At 43.8% G+C, this 12,864-nt stretch overlaps 1 pseudogene; it reads right to left on the reverse strand.

Annotated features, from left to right (window-relative positions):
* Nucleotides 1-12,363: 12,363 nt before the first annotated feature.
* On the reverse strand, nt 12,364-12,838 carry LOC103731191 (annotated as a pseudogene).
* Nucleotides 12,839-12,864: the final 26 nt, after the last annotated feature.

Raw genomic sequence — 12,864 nt, forward strand, 5'->3', positions numbered from 1 at the left:
CATGTCTTTGTGGTTTAATTTTTGGGCACAAAAGGCTGGTTCCCCTAAGCTTCCAGTTCTCTCTTTTGATTTTATATTGGAGTGGCCAGATTGCTTTTGTCTTCAGGAGTTCCCATGGAGGCCCAAGTCAGATGAGGATCAGATGCTCTCAGGCTTTCTCCTAAGGTCTGGATCCCTCCAGGAAAGATTTTGGCCTCAGGAATTTGGGGGTTGGACTGGCCTGGGAGCCGGGCCCAGGAAAGATGCTGGTCTAGGGCAGCTGGTGGCCATGCCACCCAGAGATGCAAAGGAAGATGGGGGCGGGAAGTGGCTCAAAGGGTCCCTAGGGACTGCACTGAGAAGCTGGGTCGGTCTGGATGCAAAGGACAAGGAAGAGGAAAGGTCAGCCCTGGCGTCCAGGAAAGAGGCTGGCAGGTTGTGCAGACCCAGGGAAGCAGGGGAAGGTGAGGGCGGGGCCAGGCCCAGAGTGCCCCTGGGGACCTGGGAAGGAACTGAGTTTCTCTGGATGCACAGGATAAGGAAGAAGCAGTGGTGGTTCTCCAGGTGTCTGGGGCGCCAAGACAGGGAATGAGACAGGGCCCAGGCTAGGAGGAGAGACCAGCGGGGGAGATGGGAGGGTGAGTGAGGCTGGGGGAATCAAGGCATGGAGGGCAAGATTGACTTACCCTGGAGAGAGAGGCCTGCAGGTTGGACAGGACACATTTTTTTTAACCAAAATATATTCTACTTATAAAAGGTCCATCTGAGGGGTGGAACTAAGGAAGGTTGAAAGGAAAAGGCAGGACTTCCAACTGTGGGCAAGTAAGGCTATCAGCAAGTAATATCCCCCCAAAGCAATGAGAGAGTTGGCGGGACTGACAAAAGCAACCTTTGCAGTGTAGAGATTGGCGAAAAGCACAGAACAAAGTCAGTCACTGAGCTTCCAAGGAGAACAGCAGGAGCCTCTAGCATTCTGGTCGAGGCTGCTTCCTGCCATCCCAGCACAGCTGCCCTGAAGGGCCAGGGAGTCTAGAAACTTCTCTTTCTAGGTTTGAAGAGGGCTCACTCAGTTTGGAGTCTCGGGCCATAACCACACCCAGCATTGTCATTCTGTCTGAGCTCTGTATGACTTCTAAGCCTGGCAGATGTAGGCGTGGGTCCTATCAAACCAAGCTTAGCCTTTTAAACCAGAATACACACATTAAAAAAGATTTATTAAATGGAGCCCATACCTGGCACTGATATCAGGTCTAACAACCTGTGGCTAGACAGGTCACAAGCCATAGGGCAAAGCCGAATATTATTCTGCTAAATGGACATGTTATTAAACTGATTGCTGATGACTTATCATTGATTAATACACCTCTCAATTCTCACCAAAGAAGCTTCCATATGCAGCCGATGGTGATTCATGCAGAGACCCACAACTGGCCACTGTGTAGACAATAAGAGGCTACAGAGTGCTTATCCCTGAATGTCGCACATATATTAAACCCTTGTCTCCCTTGGATCATTGTGAAAGAGGGGGCCCAAAAAATTGTAAGAGCCAGAGGTAGTGGACGACCATAGGAAACAGAGTTCTCCAGACAGCTGAGCAGTTAGTTACTCATATGAATTCACAGCAATTGTAACAGCACGCACAAGACCTACATAGGCTCAAGTCAGACAAATTCCCAACATGGACGGAGGGGTGGGTATGAAGCTCCAACCCTAGTTGAGGAACTTTTGGCAATGGATAGCTGCTGGGAGAGGGAGAGTCAGTCTTCTTTAAGGGTGTGATGCTGGGTAGGTTAACCAGACTCCAGGGAATATACCAAAGGTTATTTGGGGACACAAATTTGACTTACTAGGCCTTTAAGAAAATAATAGAGGACACAAAATTAGGCAAGGAGGATAGTAAAAGGGGCACAGATAGGGGAGAGGGGATCTAAATATGATCAAATACCTTGTATGAAATTCTCAAAAATTCAATAAAAATATTTTTAAAGGTTTACTTTTATTTTGTATGTATATTTTTCCTGCATGTATATAAAGTGCACTATGTGCATGCACTGCCTGTGGAGGCCAGAGGAGGGCATTGGATCTCCTGGAACTGGAGTTACAGATGGTTCTTCCACAGGACCAGGGTTCAATTCCCAGCATCCACATGGCCGCTAACAACCGTCCATAATTCCAGTTCCAGGGATCCAATACCCTCTTCTGGCCTCAGAGGGGCATTGCACACATGTGGTACACTTCCATACATGCAGGCAAAACACTCATACACATAAAATAAAAATAATAAACAGGGGCTGGAGAAATGGCTCAGTGGTTAAGAGCACTGACTGCTCTTGCAGAGAACCCAGGTTTGATTCCCAGCATCTACAACCATCCTTAACTTCAGTTCCAGGGTATCACAGTCTTCTGACCTCTGTGGGCATTGCACAACATGGGTGCACTTACACACATGTAGGCAATACACTCATACACATAAAATAAAAATAATAAATAAAATATTAATAATGAATAAAGTATTTTTAAATGACCATGTCCTACCCACAGAAATAACAAATTCCAACAGGGAAAGAAATATCAGAATGGTGAGTTGTTGTATAAAATAACCAGTTTTCAGCCGCAACAACAAAAAATACAAGAGAGGCTGGGCATGGTAACACATGCCCTTAATCCCAGCACTCAGAGGAGGCAGAGGCAGACAGACCTCTGTGAAATCGAGCCCAGATTGGTTTACATAGTGAGTTCAAGGCCAACTGGGGCTATGGGAAAACCCTGTCTCAAAAACACAACAAACAAAATTTGAGAGCCAAAAAAACAATAAAGTATGGTCCACATACAAGAAAATGGTCAATTGGTAGAAATCGTCTCTAAGTGTTCCTAGACTCTAAAATCAGCAAATGAAGGCTTCAAAGCCACTACTACAAATGTGTTCATCGTACAAAAGAAACCATATATTTTTTTAAAATTTTCAGACAGGGTTTCATGTAGCCCAGGCTGGCCTCAAATTTGCTATGAACTAAGAATGACCTTGAACTCATGATTCTCCTTTCTCACCTTCCAAGTTCTGAAATTATAGGAGTAAACTACCATGAGTAGCTAAAAAAACATATTTAAAGAGTCAAAGGAGGGACAGGAGAGATGAGTTGGAGGTTAAGAGCACTGGCTGCTCTTGCAGAGGACCCAGGTTCAAGTCCCAGCACCCACATGGTGACTAACAACCATCCATAACAACCCACTAACAATTCCAGTTCCAGGGGATCCGACACCTTCTTCTGACCTCCGCAGGCATTGCATGACACAGGTGCCCTTGCACATACACAGGCAAAATACTCATACACATAAAATAAAGATAATGAATAAAATATTTTAAAAGAGTCAAAGGAAGTGTGAAAATAATGAATCAGGGGCTGGAGAGATGGCTCAGCCGTTAAGAGCACTGACTGCTCTTGTAGAGGACCCGGGTTCGATTCCCAGCACCCACATGGCAGCTATGAACCATCCTTAACTCCAGTTCCAGGGGAATCTGAAGCCCTCTTCTGACCTCCGCAGCATTGCACGACACGGGTGCACTCGCATACATGCAGGCGATACACTCGTACACATAAAAATAATAAAATATTTTTTAAAAGTAAAATAATGAATCAACAAATAATATCAGTAAGAACAGGGAAATTATGAAAAGATTTTCAAGTGAGGACTAGTGAGACATGTCAGCAGGTAGAGCCACTTGCTGCCAAGTCTAACAACCTGAATTTGATCCCCACCACGCACATGGTGGAAGGGGAGAACCAACTCCTACAAGCTGTCCCCTGACCTCCACATGTATACATGTGTGTACACATTGTACACACATGCATGCACATATACACATACACAAACTAAACAAATATAATAAAAATATTTTTTAAATATAAACAAATGAAAATTGTGAGGTTGAAGAGTAACTAAAATTAAAACTTACTGAACAGAAATTTTAAGATGTTAGAAGATCCAGGTATGGTGGTTCACACCTTTAATCCCAGCACTCAGGAGGCATTTTAGGTCAACCTGATCTATATAGTGAGTTTCAGGTCAGCCAGAGATACACAGTGAGAACTGTCTCGAAAGGAAGGGAGGGAGGGAGGGAGAGAGAGGAAGGGAGGGAGGGAGAGGGTATAGGGCACAGAGAGAGAAAAAGAAGGAACGAAGGAAGGAAGGAAGGAAGGAAGGAAGGAAGGAAGAAAGGAAGGAAGGAAGGAAGGAAGAAGGAAAAAGATGTCAGAAGAAAGTATTAGTGAATTTGAAAACAGGTCTGTCTATAAGGGCCAGAGAGATGGCTGAGCTGTTAAGAGGACTGGCTGCTCTTGCAGAGGACCTGGATTCAATTTCCAGCAGGCACATGTTGGCTAACAACCATCTGTAGCTCCAGTTCCAGGGGATCCAATGCCCTCTCCTGACCTCTGTGGGGATTGCATGACATGGGTGCACTTACATAGTGCAGGCAGTACACTCATACACATAAAAATAAAAATAATAAATAACATTATTTTTAAAAGAAAATAGGTCTATGTAAGGTGTTGGAGAGATGGCTGAGCTGTTAAGAGCACTGGCTGCTCTTGCAGAGGATCTGGGTTCAATTCCCAGCACCCACATGATGTCTCACAACCATCTGTAACTCCAGTTCCAAGGGAGCCAATGCTCTCTTCTGGCCTCTACAGCCAATGCATGCATAGATGCACTTACATACATGCAGACAAAACTCACACACATATTAATTAATTAATTAACTTTAAAAATAGGTCAATGTAAATTATTCAATCTGAAGAACAAAGAATGAAGTGATTAAGGAAAAATGGACAGCCTCAGAGACCCATGGAACAACATCAGTAACTCAAGGTGGATAATTGGAGACATGAAGAAGGAGAACGATAAACAGGTTGTTGCATGACTTTTCCTGGGGAGATGAGAATATTTATTCACCCCAGACAACAGAGCAATGAAACAGTTGCACCCAACTCTAGCTTAGTGAGCTGAGTTTCTTACAGGAGCACTTCTGAGGGGTTGCTTACAGGAGCATGAGGACTCAAAGACAGCTACATCACCAAAAAACCCTCCTCAGCACAAAAGCTGACTCTCTGGATCTCCCTGCATAACTTGTATGCAGCTTGACTTGCTGGAGAGGCTCCTCACCAGAGAAATTGTTCACTGCTTATATAACTTTGGGGAAGGGCCTTGTGAGTCGAGTAAGTTTTGTGAGCTTCCTGGGCCTTATAAGTGTTTCGAACCTTGTGAGCCTTGTAAGTTATTTTAGCCCTCTTGGAAGGAATGGGGTTTTTTATTAATTTATTATTTTATGTATACAAGCACTTGCATGTATGCAAGTGCACTATGTGCCTGAAATGCCCGCAGATGCCAAAAGACGGCATCAGATCCCCTGGAACTGGAATTACAAACAATTGTTAGCAGACACGTGGGAGCTGGGAACTGAACTTGGGTCCTCTGCAAGAGCAGTCAGTGGTCTTAACTGTTGAGCCATCTCTCCAGGCCTGGAAGGAATGTTTGATTTGTACAAAATAACGGCACAATATAGGCCAAATAAATATTGGAAGAAACAGTGATTAAATACTTTCAAATTTTTGTGGAAAAATTAATCAGGTGGCAAACAATTCAATGAACCCTAGTAAGAAAAATTGAATACTAGTCAACATTTCATTATAAAGACATACTTCACGGGGCTGGAGAGATGGTTCAGCAGTTAACAACACTGACTGCTCTTGCAGAAGACTCGGGTTTGAATCCCAGCAACCACATGGCAGCTAACTACTGTCCATAACTCCAGTTCCAGGGGATCCATATCCTCTTCTGTCCTCCGTGGGCATTGCATGACATGGGTGGGTGCATTTACCTACATGCAGGCAATACACACATACACATAAAATAAAAATAATTCACATAGGCTACTAATGAGGCTAAGGATGAATTTAGGTCACAGATTTAGAAATTGAAGGTGGAAAGTGTGTAGTGTAGACTCTGAGGCAAGGGCTGCCCCTTGCTGCATCCCTTCACCTTAAGATGTGAACAGAGAGGCTGAGAGGGGCTGGCCTTCCTTGTTCTATAGCAACCCATCACAGACCTCAAAGGTTCATACAGAACTACCATCTAAGAACATACTCCCAAATGACCTAAGGACTTTCCTCGGGCTCTACGCCTTAAAGGTTCCATCACCTTCTGGTACCACCATTCTGGAAACCAAGTCTTTTATCACATGAAACTTTGAGGGAGATATAAATAAACCAACCAAACCATAGCAAAGACAAAGACAGCCATGCATAGTGTGCTGGATAGCTTTAGTGTCAACTTGACACACATGGATAGAGAGAGCCTCAATTGGGGAATTGTGTGTATTGAACTGGCCTGTGGCCATGTCTGTGGGGCATTTTCTTGATTGTTGGGTGATGTGAGAGGGCCCATCCCACTGTGGGTGGTACCAACCCTGGGCAGGTCATTCTGTATTGTATAAGAACGCAGGCTGAGCAGGGGCCAGGGGAGCAAGCCAGTAAGCACCGTTCCTCCACAGCCTGTACTCCAGCTCCTGCCTCCAGGTTCCTGCCCTGAGTTCCTACCCTGGGCTCCCTCAGTGATGAACTGTGACCCGGGAGATGTAAGCCAAATAAACTCTTTCCTCCCCAAGTTGGTAGTGGTCAGAGTGTTTTATCACAGCAGTTGAAGGCAGACTAGAACACATAGATACTTCACAGTGAAACTGTTTAAAGCCAAAGAGACACAAACTGTAAGTAGTAGGACTAAAATGATCCACGTAGAAATGAAGAGCACATATGGCTCAGCGGGTAAGAACACTGGCTGTTCCTGCAGAGGACCCACATTCGAATCCCAGCACCCACATGGCAGCTAACAACTGTCCATAGCTCCAGCTCCAGGGGATCCGACAGCCTCTTCGGTCCTCCGCAGGCATTGCACGACACAGGTACACTTACCGACACACAGGCAATACACGCATACACATAAAATAAAAATAATAAAATATTTTTTAAAAAAGAAATGAAGAGCAATCAAACAAAACGATGCCTGACTTCTGGTCAGAAACAAAGCAGGCCAGAAGGCAGTGGGACGACATAGCAAAATGTGGAAAAACAGACAACACTATCAACTGAAAAGTCCATACATGGCTTTGAAAAACTAAAGGTTTAGGGCTGGAGATAGAATTCAGTGGATAGGGTGCTTACCTTCTGTACACAAAGCTCTGAGTTCAATTTCCAGCACTGTATAGAAGCAGGTGTGATGGCACATGTTTGTAATCTGAGCACCTAAGAGGTAGAGGCAGGAAGATCAGCAGTTCAAGGTCATCCTCAGCTACATAGTGAGTTCCAGGCCAACCTGGTCTGCAGGGTGAAACCCTGTCTCAAAAATAAATTCATAGGGGGCTGGAGAGATGGCTCAGCAATTAAGAACACTAGCTGTTCTTGTAGAAGACTCGGTTCGAGTCCCAGCACCCACATGGCAGCTAACAAACACCCATAACTCCTGTTCCAGGGGATCTGGAGTTCCAGGGATCTGACACCCTCGTCTACTCTCATAAAATAATAATGAAAAATAATAAATAAAATATTTAAAATATTAAATAATAAATAAAATACTGAAAATAGTTTTATTTTATGTGTATGAGTGTATTGCCTACATATATGTGAGTGCACCCATGTCGTGCAATGCCACAGAGGTCAGAAGAGGGCTTTGGGTTCTTCTGACCTCCGCAGGAATTACATGACATGGGTGCACTAACATACATGCAAGCAATCCATCATACATAAAATAAAAATAATAAGGGGTTGGAGAGATGACTCAGCAGTTAAGAGCACTAGCTACTCTTGCAGAGGACCCAGATTTTATTACCAGCACCCACATGGCAGCTAACAACCATCCACAACTCCAGTTCCGGGGATCTGACACCCTCTTCTGACCTCTGAAGGCATTGCACGACACAGGTGCACTTGCACATACGTAGGCAAAATACTCATACACATAAAATAAAAATAATAAATAAAATATTTTTAAAAAGTCAAAGAAAGTGTGAAAATAATGAATCGGGCTGGAGAGATGGCTCAGCGGTTAAGAGCACTGACTGCTCTTGCAGAGGACCCACGTTTGATTCCCAGCACCCACATGGCGGCTACAAACCATCCTTAACTCCAGTTCCAGGGGAATCCGAAGCCCTCTTCTGACCTCTGCAGCATTGCACGACATGGACGCACTCACATACATGCAGGTAATACACTCATACATGTAAAATAATAATAAATAAAATATTTAAAAAGAATTCATATGGAAATGCAAGAAACCTAAATAACCAGAACAAGTTTGAAGTAAAGTGGAGGACTCTCACATCCTGATTTCAAAACTTATCACAAAGCTATAGTAACCAAGACACTGTGGTACTAGACATAGATAAATGGACTAGGATTGAGACTCAACCCTTATATTTATGTTCAGTTGAGTTTCAAGAAGCATATCTAGATAAGCGTATCATGATAAAGAAGAGAATTTTCAAGAACAGTGCTGGGACAATAGAAGTGGAAGCTGAGGAGATCGTTCTGTGGGCAAGAGTGCTAGCTCTGTAAGCATGAGGACCTGAGTTCAAATCATTAGCACCCACATAAAAAGCTGGGTTTAGCTGTGTGTGCCTGTAACCCCAGCAGTGGAAGCACAGAGATGTGAATCGTTAGAGCTTGCTGGCCAGCCAGCATAGCCAAAATGGTGAGTTTCCATTTCAGCGAAGGACCCTACCTCAAAGCAATAAAGTAGACAGGGATAGAGGAGGATAATTCAAAAGATCTACTCTGGCCACCCACAGACTCACATGCATGCACCAGACATGTATACCACATATACAGCTCTCTCTCTCTCTCTCTCTCTCTCTCTCTCTCTCTCACACACACACACACACACACACCACACACACACACACACACACACACACACTTTTGTGTAGCACTTTCCTTTGACTTGAAACTCCATTCTGAAGAGAAGCTTGCTAGTTAGAACTCAGGAAGTTCTAAAGGGACACAGGAAGTAAAGAACTCAAAAGTCTCAAGAAGTTCCTGAAGCTTACCAGATTCACAAGGCCCCTTCCTTCCCAAGGTTATAGAAGCACTAAGGACTGTTGGAGAAGGGAGACTCTGAACTGTCCAGCTGCCTGCAAGTCCTCCAGGGTTCCCACTTTCATGAGTCATCACCTATGCTGAGGTTGGCTTTTAGTGATGCAGCTGTCTTCAAGAGCTCTGTGCTCCTGTAAATGACCCCTTTCCCATACTCCTGAAAATAACCCCAGTAAACTCATTGCTTCACCAAGTTGGATTTTGGTGGTATCGTTACAAGGTTCTGGGTGAACATATATTTTCTATTATCCATTCTTTTTAAGATAAGGTCTCCTACACCCGACATGGTGATGCACGCCTTTAATCCCAGCACTTGGGAGGCAGAGGCAGGTGGATCTCTGTGAGTTCAAGGCCAGCCTGGTCTACATAGTAAGTTCCAGGTCAGCTGGATTGACAGGGAGACCCTGTCTCAAAAATAAAAACAAAAACAACAAAAAAGATAAGGTTTCCTTTTCCAAGCTGGCCTGAAACTTACCATGCTGACCTCAAACTCACAATCCTCCTACCTCACCCTCCCCAGTAGTGGGATTGGAGGTGTACATCACCATACCTGGCTTTTGGTGATGAGCTGTCTTTGAGTCCTCTGTGCTCCTGTAAGTGACCCCTCACCTGTTCTCCTGAAAGAAATCCCAGCAGCCTCATAGGTTCACCAAATTGAACTTTGGGAATAGCCTTACTTTAGTCTGTCGTTAGTTCCCTATCTGAGGTTAATAGGCATTTGTTCACAGCTCCACAGGAAAAGTGTCAGTTGCTGGTTCCATTGGTGGAATCATTTTGTTGGTCTGTTGGTGCCTTATTTTGGGTAAATATATGTTTATTCACATCTCCTTGAAAAGTTAATGCAACAACCACTCAGAAGAAAATGTGGGTGTGACTTTTGTGACCAGGATTCAATAATAATTTCTTACCTATGACACTGTTGTACAGCTGTTCCCTCCAAATGGAAACATTCCCTCCTAGAAAGAGGAGAGAAGCTCATGCAGCTTACTAGGTTCAGAGAAATAAGGAAACATCTAAGGCTCAGGGAGCTCCGAAAGTTGTAAGAGTCATAAAGTTCTTCTCCAAGGTTAGCAAAGTGGTAAACAACTGGAGGTTGAGCTGCCTGCAAGTTGTGATGGCAGCTCTGGAGATGTGCTTTTCATGAGTCATCATCCATGTCAGGATGGGTTTTTGAGTGAAGCAGCTGCCTTTGAGTCACTTTTGCTCCTGGAAGTGACCCTTCACCTGTGCTGCTGGAAGGAATCTCCGCAAACGCCTCAGCTCACTAAGCTCCACTTGATGCAATCATTTCTTTGGCCTGTCATCGGTGCCCCATCTGGAGTGAACAGATACTTGTTCATGTCTCCCCAGGAAGAGTCCCACAGTGGACATCACGGGTTTTAAATGTTTGTGTATCAAAGGACACTATCAAAGAGTCAAAAGAACCCACAGAATGGGAGGAAATATTTTCAAATTGTATATGTGATAAGGATCTACTATCTAGAATGTATAAAAAAAAAACTCATAGCTTACTAACTAAAAGACAAATTACTCAAAAAATTGAACAAGTGGAGGTGGAGGATCAGGAGTCCAAGGCCAGGCTCAACTACCTAACAAGCTATGGACCAGGCTGGGGCTACATGAGACCCTGTCTCAGATAGATAGACAGATAGATAAATAGACAGACAGAGATAGAGAGATAGAGATGTAATGACTACTAAGTATATAAAAAGATGTTCAACATCCTTGGTCACTGCAGATATGCAAATCAAAACCACAAAATATCTTCAAATGGAGCTAAAAGAAAATCAGACAGCAGCAAACGTTGGCAAGGAAATGGAGAAGCAGGAATGTTTCTGTTGTGTAAAATGGAATGTCTGCTCTGGAAAACAGCTTGCCATTTCCTTCAGACACAAAATAGACTTTCCATGTGTCCCAACAATTCCACTTCTAGGTCTGTGCTCCAGATAGTTAAGCCAGTTATGGTGATGCAGCCTATAATCCCAGCACTGGAGAGGCTGAGGCAGGAGGATTCTGAATTTGAGGCTAGTATGATAAGTTTCAGGCCAGCCAGGAAAAGGAAACCTTATCTCAAAAAAATGAATTATAGAAAATATATGTTCACCCCAAACTTTGTACATTCATGTTCATGCCAAGATAAAATACAGAAGCAATCCAAATGTCCACCAATGAATAAAAAGTATGCCTGATCCATATAACAGAATACTATTCAGCTGTAAAAGAAAGAGGAGTTGGAGAAAGGGCTCAGCAGTTAAGAGCACTGGCTGCTCTTACAGAGGACCAGGGTTTGTTTCCCAACACCCACATGGTGGCTAACAACCATCCATAACTCCAGTTGCAGAGGATCTGATGTCCTCTTCTAACCTCCTCAGGCATTGTATGGCATGGGTGTACTTACAAACATACAGGCAAACCACATACATAAAATTATTTTTTTAATTTTCAGAAAAGGAATCAATCAAAAAAGGAATCCATTCTACAATGAAACATCATGCTGAAGCTAAACAGTCAAACATATAAGATGGCTGAGTTGATTTGAAATAGTGGAATAAGTAAATCCACAGAAACAGATAGTAGTTTCATGATTGCTAGGGGCTAGGGCAGGGGCTATGGGAACTGACTGCTAATGGGTACAGGGTTTCCTTTGGTAGTAATGAAAGTGTTCCAGAGCTAGTGGTGATGGTTGTGAAACTTTCTAAATACACTAAAACCCATTAAAGTGAATATTTTTTTGGGAGAGGTAGTAGAGGTAGGGCTTCATGGAACCCAGGCTGGCCTCAAACTTACCATGTGGTCCAGAATGTCCTTGAACTCCTGATCCTTGTGCTGCCAATTCCTGAGTTCTAGGGTGGACAATAGGCCTGTGTCAGCATGTCTGGCCAAATTTTACATTTTAAAACATGAGTTTTATGGCATGTGAATTCTATCTCAATAAAAATTTTAATCTCGAAGCCAGGCATGGTGGCACACACCTTAGGTCTCAGTACTCGGGAGGCAGAGGCAGGCAGAGCTCTGTGAGTTCGAGGCCAGCCTGGTCTCCATAGTGAGTTCCAGGCCAGCTGGGGCTACAGGGAGACCCTGTGTCAAAAAGGCAAAAAAAAATTTTAATCCTGAAAGGAAATGCATTTTTAAACAACAGCAGAAAAATATTAATAAAAAGTAATAACTGCCATATTAATATTGGACAATGTAGATTATAAGGCAAAAGCATCCTAGTTATATAAAAATCCGATCTACCAATTTAGCGTTTTCCACCAACTCAGGGAGCAGAAGCCTTCACAGGGCTTGATAATCTTTTGCTTAGGTGCTGCCTTTGTGGGAGCCTTAGCAGCAGCCATTTTGGTCTTCTTAGATGCCTGCTTGGCCTTCTTTGCTTCCTTGGCAGCCTGGATAACCTGCTCTGGTTGAGCTTTCCTAACTTCTGGTTCCTGATTCGTTTTGCCATTATATCAGCAAGAGATGCATCAGTAACGGCCTGCTAGAATTTGACTGCACGCTGGGTTCTTTTCTTTTGTATTTCTTCGGACTGTCCCTTTTTGTGCTTTCTTCTGTATAGGACAGTCCACTTTATCTGCCGAGGATTCCTCTTGGAAAGGAATGCGGACTCGCATTTTGCATTAAGCAAACTAGAAAACCTTTCCATCAGTCCTGGCGTAGAGCCGCCGGGGTCTGGGGTAGATCTTGTACCTGCTAAAACTGCACAGCTCTACCTTCATGGTGACCGCTGGCCAACGGGCGAAGA

The sequence above is a fragment of the Nannospalax galili genome, unplaced genomic scaffold (genome assembly GCF_000622305.1).
Source record: "Nannospalax galili isolate Female #2095 unplaced genomic scaffold, S.galili_v1.0 scaffold513, whole genome shotgun sequence".
In the NCBI taxonomy this organism is placed as follows: domain Eukaryota; kingdom Metazoa; phylum Chordata; class Mammalia; order Rodentia; family Spalacidae; genus Nannospalax; species Nannospalax galili.